Below are 6,634 nucleotides of genomic sequence, written 5' to 3'. Positions count from 1 at the left end.
TTTTTAACTTGTGTGATCCGACCCAAGTTCCAGGTGGATCTTGGAAAAATGGTAGCTGATGTCAGAACTGAAAAAAGAACTGGAAAAGTGAGTATTCTGTGATTTTTTTACACAATATCATATTCCTGGAAATAAGATTGGTCATTAGATATGGGAGGGGGGAGCAGGGGAAAGGAAGTTGGTGTTAACAAACCCAGGGACAAGGGAACAACAAGTGACCTAAAATCAATGGTGAGGAGGGTGTAGGCGGCCTCGTAGGGCTTGATCAAGTACGACGTAACCGAGAGGAATTACCGAAACCTGAATGACGGCTGAACATGGTAGTGGACAAGAGAGAAGTAAAAGTAAATAGAGGAAAGAACTAGGAGACAAAGGGCATCTATAGAGGTCCAAATACAGGCATGTATATATGTAAATATATTTATATGTGATGATAGGGAAATAGATTTATTTACATATGTAATATGTTAAGTATAAAGGTAGCAGACAAACACTGGACCTCTCCTCAAGTCTTCCCTCAATGCAAGAACATGTTGTTCTAATAACCTGGCATTCCATGATGCTCACCTTCTCAACATGATCGCTGAAGACAAAATGGGTGCATAAGCAAATGTGATGAAGAAAGCTGAGGGTGCCCGGCTATCAAAAGATATAGCCTCTGGGGTCTTAAAGGTTTGAAAGTAAATAAGTGGCCATCTAGCTCAGAAGCAACAAAGTCCACTTGGAAGAAGCACACCAGCCTGTGTGATCACGAGGCGTCGAAGGGATCAGGCATAAGGCATCAAGGACCCAGAACAAAAAATCATATCAATGTGAATGAGGGGGAGTGCAGAGTGGAAACCCAAAGCTCATCTGTAGATAATTGGACATCCTCTGTCAGAAGGGTCACAAGAAATAGATGAACCAGTCCGGGTGCAGTGTAGCACCGATGAAACATATAACTTTCCTCTAGTTCTTTAATGCTTCCTTCCCCTATCATGATCCCAATTCTACCTTACAAATCCAGGTAGACTTGAGGGTGTACACTGGTACAGATAGGAGCTGGAAACACAGGGAATCCAGGACAGATAAACCCCTCAGGACCAATAATGAGAGTAGCGATACCAGGAGGGTAAGGGTAAGGTGTGGGGGGAAAAAGGGGGAACCGATCACAATGATCTACATATAACCCCTTCCCTGGGAGACTGAAAAATGAACATTTTCTGTGGGATAGGGTTGAGGTAAGTGCATGTTTGCTTGTGTCCTGAGACTATGTCTGACTAGGTCCAGAGGAGGGATGAGTCCCCTACCAGAGGTGATGAAGAAGGAAAGTTTCCGAAGAGGAAACATTAACTCCAGTGGACTGAGAAGGAGAGATTGGGAGATGTGGCTCTTGTATGCACAAGGGCAAGAGGTATGAGCTGAGTCCAGGGCAGGGGAAGTTCAAGAGGCAGTCTGCACAAGTGAGATTTAAGGATGTGGTTAGCCTTTTCTACCTTTCTTGATGATTAAGGGCAGTAAGGAATGTGTAGATTCCATTTTACATTGAGAGCCTGAGCTGTCAGCTGGGTTCCTTGTGAGATGAAGGCTGGGCCACTGCCTGATTGTAGGGGTCTAGCAAGCCAAAATGAGGAATGATTTCACCTGGGTGACTTGCTTTGCCCCTTCTGAGGTAGAAGGACATGCTTCCACCCATCCTGAGAAAGTGCCAACTATTGTGAGCAGGTATTTGACCTTTTAGGAGGAGGAGGAGGAGGAGGAGTGTGTGTGTGTGTGTGTGTGTGTGTAATCGATTTGCCAGTCTTGTCCAGGGATACATCCTCCAGCGTGGGGGGCAGGAAGTGAACAGGATGAATTCCTCCCCGAGATGATGTAATGGAACAAATAGTACATCTTGGTGTGATGTACTCGGGCAACATGGATATGCGTGGGTGAAAAAAGATGGGTCTTATTAGTTGCAAAAGAGGACGGTACCCCACATGTAGCAGAGTGTTGTGCACATCAGTTAGGATGTGCCTGTGTGTCTGGTAAGACATATTGGCCTTCCATCATGATCCATCCATCTTTGAATTGAACCCCTTTAGAAAGGAGTTCCTGTTTCTCTACGGGAGAGCATTGAGGGCAGATAGGAGAGATGGCTACTAATCGTAAATTGCGTGTGGTCTGTAGGGCGGCTTTCTTGGCTTCAGTGTCTGCCCTGTTGCTTCCTACTGCTATGGGATTGTTGGAATGTTGGTGTCCCTTGCAGTGAAGACTAGCTGCCTGTCGCGGAAGTAGAGCAGCCTGTAGAAGCGGTTGCATTTGGCTGCCACTCGTAGTTGGCATTCCTTTGGTCATCTGATATCCTCTTTGCCGCCATACAGCAGTATGAGCATGCAAAATATGAAAACAATACTTTGAGTCTGGGTAAATATTTACCCTTTTGTCTTCGGCTAAGGTTCAGGCTCATGTCACAGCAATAAGCTCAGCTCTTTGAGAGGCAGTGCTGTGGGGAAGGGGGCGTGCCCCGACAGTCCCTGAGGAGGAGCTATAGCACAGCCAGCTCTTAGGGGTGAGTGGAACTGCCATCTATGCACACGTGTCATCTGGAGAGGGTACGGGCGAGGCAGAGATGGGGGCGGGGCAGAGTGGCCACCAGAGCAAGGGTTTCCGTGCAGGAGGGTTGGAGCGAGGGTGAAGTAATGGGAACTAGTGTAGCTGGGTTTGGTGTTGGGCAGGACCGGGATGTAAAAGCTGAGCTGAAACAGTTGTAGACAGAGGGTGTGAGGCCTGACATAGCATGGTGGGAGAGCAGCTCCGGTAAATGATGAGGGGATTTAAGGCAGGTGTCCTGGCAAGAAGTCGTTTTTGAGCTTTCTTGGCCTAGGAGAGCAGCCGCTGCCATGGCCCGTAAGCACGGCGCCCATCTTGCATCTCTTTAGATAAGTAGGCTACTGGAGTGAAATTTGGTTCCATTTCCTGGCCGTGGACTCCCACAGCCAGACCACGAGTTCCATGCACACATAGAATGAAAGCGAGTGTTAGAGTAGGAGAGCAAGACCAGGAGCTGATCGCAGGGCAGGTTTAAGTGTTTTGTATGGTTTATCAGTGGATGCTGTTGGGTCTAACGGTTCAATGACTTGTCCCTTAGCGGCTTCCTAGAGAGGTTTGGCTCATGTGCTAGAAATGGGAATCCATAGCCTGAGATAGCCTCGTTCAGTTTTTGTAGAGGGAGTTGGGAGTTGAGCAAGAAGTTGCTTTCTGTCTACTGTAATCTCTCTGAAGTTCTTTGTGAGTCAGACTCCCAGATAGATAACAGAGGGGAGAGAAAGCTGGACCTTGGTGGGGACACTCGGTATCCCTTATCTGCTAGGAAGTTTAAAAGAAGGTTGGTGTGATTTTGGGAATCCAGAAGGGAGGGATTACATAGCAGGAGATCATCCACATAGTGGAGGAGGAAGCTGGGGGAAAAGATCTAAGGCAGCGGCTCTCAACCTGTGGGTCTTGACCCCCTGGGGGTTGAATGACCCTTTCACAGCGGTCGCCCGATTCATAACAGTAGCAGAATGAGTGATGAAGTAGCAAGGAAAATAATGTTATGGCTGGGGAGTCACCACCACATGAGGAAGTGTACTAAAGGGTTGCAGCATCAGGAAGGTTGAGAACCACTGGTCTAGGGACAGGTCTGTTTCTAGGGCTTGGCTAAATAAGTGGCTGCTATTTAAATAACCCTGAGGCAAAATGCCCCAACCTAACTGTTGAGGATGTGAGGTATCGGGGTCTGTGTGAGGTTTCTCGCATGGTTTCCCCTGGTTCTGTTTGTCAATGAGGAAAGTATTCACACGGCAGAAGCGCTTTGGTAAAGACAAGTAACTTTCATGAGGGAAAGGGAAGTTTTGAGTAATACAGTCTAACTAGTACACGCTAGCCCTGGACATTATGCCAGGCCATGTGACGGCGAGGTGGTGGGAGAACTGGTGACTGAAAGTGGCAGCTTCAGAGGAGCGCCAAAAACCAGTGGAAAATGGCCAAGGGAGGAGCCCACAGAACCGAAAGAGCAACTCAGGAAGCAGAGCGAGTGATCCCTGACCACGCTCCCTCTGACCTGAAAGAGAGCCTGCCCCTAGTCTGTGCGTTTTATCCCCTCCTATCCCCACGTGGTTGAGGGTCTGGCCGATCGCAGTCGCTGAGTTTAGGTGCAGGTGTGACAGTAATGTTGCTGGCATCTAATATGTGTATGCCCAGGTAGACCTTCACCTGCACCCAGGTGACCTTGGTCTGTGCATGCCCAGCTTTGGATCTTTCCTCCATAGGTGCCTACTTTCTTTCAAACCTCTTTATTGTGGCATGGCCAGCTCATTTTCATTTAGCTAGGCATTCAGGGGAGCAGATCACCCCCCTTTATCCTTAACCGTCCTACCTATCAGGGGCAGGTGGGCTTCTCTGGTGTGTTCTCAGGTGTGTTGGATGGATGACAGAGTGCTACTCAACTTTGTGACGGTAACGGCAGTTTAGCTGTGGTATGGGTGGCCCCCTTCCTAAGGTGGACAAGAGAACAATGGCCCAAATGACCATGACGAGTAACCAAAAACGTGTCTATGGAAGACTGAAGCATGAAAAGAATGAACTATATAAAAGGTTAAACTTAAAGAGTTAGGGGGAAACATAGACAATTATATGATGGAAATAAGGAGATAAGACAATTTCACGTCAAGCTTTGCCCGGAATCCAGGACCCGCGCTGAGCTCTGAGCTGTTCTTTGTTGTTCTCATGGCTCTGCCACTAAACTGCATCGCCGCTGTGTCCCACAATCTGGGCATCGGCAAGAACGGAAACCTACCCTGGCCCATGCTCAGGAATGAATTCCAGTATTTCCAGAGAATGACCACGACCACTTCCTCTTCAGTAGACGGTAAACAGAATTTGGTGATTGTGGGCAGGAAGACCTGGTTCTCCATTCCTGAGAAGAATAGACCTTTGAAAGAGAGGATTAAGTTAGTCCTCAGTAGAGAACTCAAGGAAACCCCACAGGAGCTCATTTTCTTGCCCAAAGTCTGGATGGGGCCTTAGAACTCATTGAGCAACCAGAATCAGGAAATAAAGTTGACACGGTTTGGATCATAGGAGGCAGTTCTGTTTACAAGGAAGCCATGGACCAAGCAGGTCATGTTAGACGGTTCTTGATAAGGATCCTGCAGGAATTTGAAAGTGACACATTGTTTCCTGAAATGATTTAGAGAAATACAGACGTCTCCCAGAATACCCAGGTGTACTTCCTGATGTCCAGGAAGAAAAAGGCATTAAGTACAAATTTGAAGTATATGAAAAGAATGACTAATATGAAGGCATTTTCTCATTTACTTCAAGTTGCTCTAGACAGAATTAAGTCTTTTAACATCAGGAAAAGAGACTTTGTTGGCTTCAGATCTGTGGATAATTATTTCTCAGCAGTGATTCTTATTTTTCAATTTTGTTTTTCCTTCATTAGTCCTAAGTGGACTATATCACATACCACGTGTGAAACAGTTCTTACCCTGATTATATAAATGCCTGTCCCTCCTGGTCCAGGGTTGGGTCTACACCTGCCCACATTAACATACAGAGTCCCCGACAGCGTGAGTTGAAATGAGGGTCACAGAGATAAGAGCTAGACAGATGAAACAGAGTGGTGCAAATCCATACACACAGCACGACCTACAGTTTCTAATTCAAATGAAAATTTTATCAAAGGCTATACATTATGCTGAGTATATCAGATTTCTGATAAAAAAATCTGTTCTCTCAGACCAGTGGATCAGTGAGCTGAGAACTCTGGTTATTCAGTAAAGATGGTGAGAGGTGGGTAAAAGACTAACTTTTTTGATGGTTAAAAGTAAAGAAAAGGTCTGAGACTCTTACGTATTCTGTTTCCGATCTTCAGTGAGATTCCATGGGGTATTGTAATGTGAGAGTGCTCTATTTAAAGAAATCTAATAGCAAGCATAATTCCAAAGATTAAAAGTTCAAAGATATAATAAATTACAAATAAATATTCCTAGAAACCCAAATTAGTGAATTAGAAAATAAATTTCACAAAATTAAGTATTGAGAACATATTTTTATCTATTATGTTGGCAAAGATTATTATAGTATATGAAGATTTTCTGTATTGTAAGTTACAACCACTTTAAAGTACAAAATTAATAATAGGAATTAAAATTCAGAATGTTATAGTTTTGCATCCAGAAATTTTCCTTCTAGAAATTAATTCTGAACAATAGGAATTACAAACCACGCCAAAACAATGGTGCCTTGAACATAACCAGAAGTTCTGCTGTCTGGAGTTTCTGGAGCTGAACACTCAACTAATCAATAAATAGAAATTGATATATATTTAAAAAAAAGAAAATAAGGAAATAAATGCAAGAACAAATGTAAGTCACTCAACTTATAGAGTCAGTTCTAATTCATGGTGACCTCATGGACCTGGCAGAACTGCCCTGTGGGTTTCTGAGCCTGCTGTTTATGGGAGTAGAAAGCCTTGTCTTTGTCTTCCGAGTGGCTAGTGGTTTCAAACTGCTGGACACGTAACCACTATGCCCGCAGAGCTCTTTAAGAAAAACGAACTCCTTCACCGCTCCAATCATTTCTCTATTCATCGTGATGTTGTCTTATTGGTCCAGCTGTGAGGAAGTTT

At 45.1% G+C, this 6,634-nt stretch overlaps 1 pseudogene; it reads left to right on the top strand.

The window, feature by feature from the left end:
* Window positions 1-4,728: 4,728 nt before the first annotated feature.
* LOC142422335 (dihydrofolate reductase pseudogene) lies at window positions 4,729-5,296 on the top strand (annotated as a pseudogene).
* The last annotated feature ends 1,338 nt before the right edge of the window (window positions 5,297-6,634 follow it).

This window comes from Tenrec ecaudatus, chromosome 12 (genome assembly GCF_050624435.1).
Source record: "Tenrec ecaudatus isolate mTenEca1 chromosome 12, mTenEca1.hap1, whole genome shotgun sequence".
Lineage (NCBI taxonomy): Eukaryota > Metazoa > Chordata > Mammalia > Afrosoricida > Tenrecidae > Tenrec > Tenrec ecaudatus.
The sequence above is the reverse complement of the archived record's forward strand: the minus strand, read 5'-3'. Positions and strand labels throughout refer to the sequence as shown.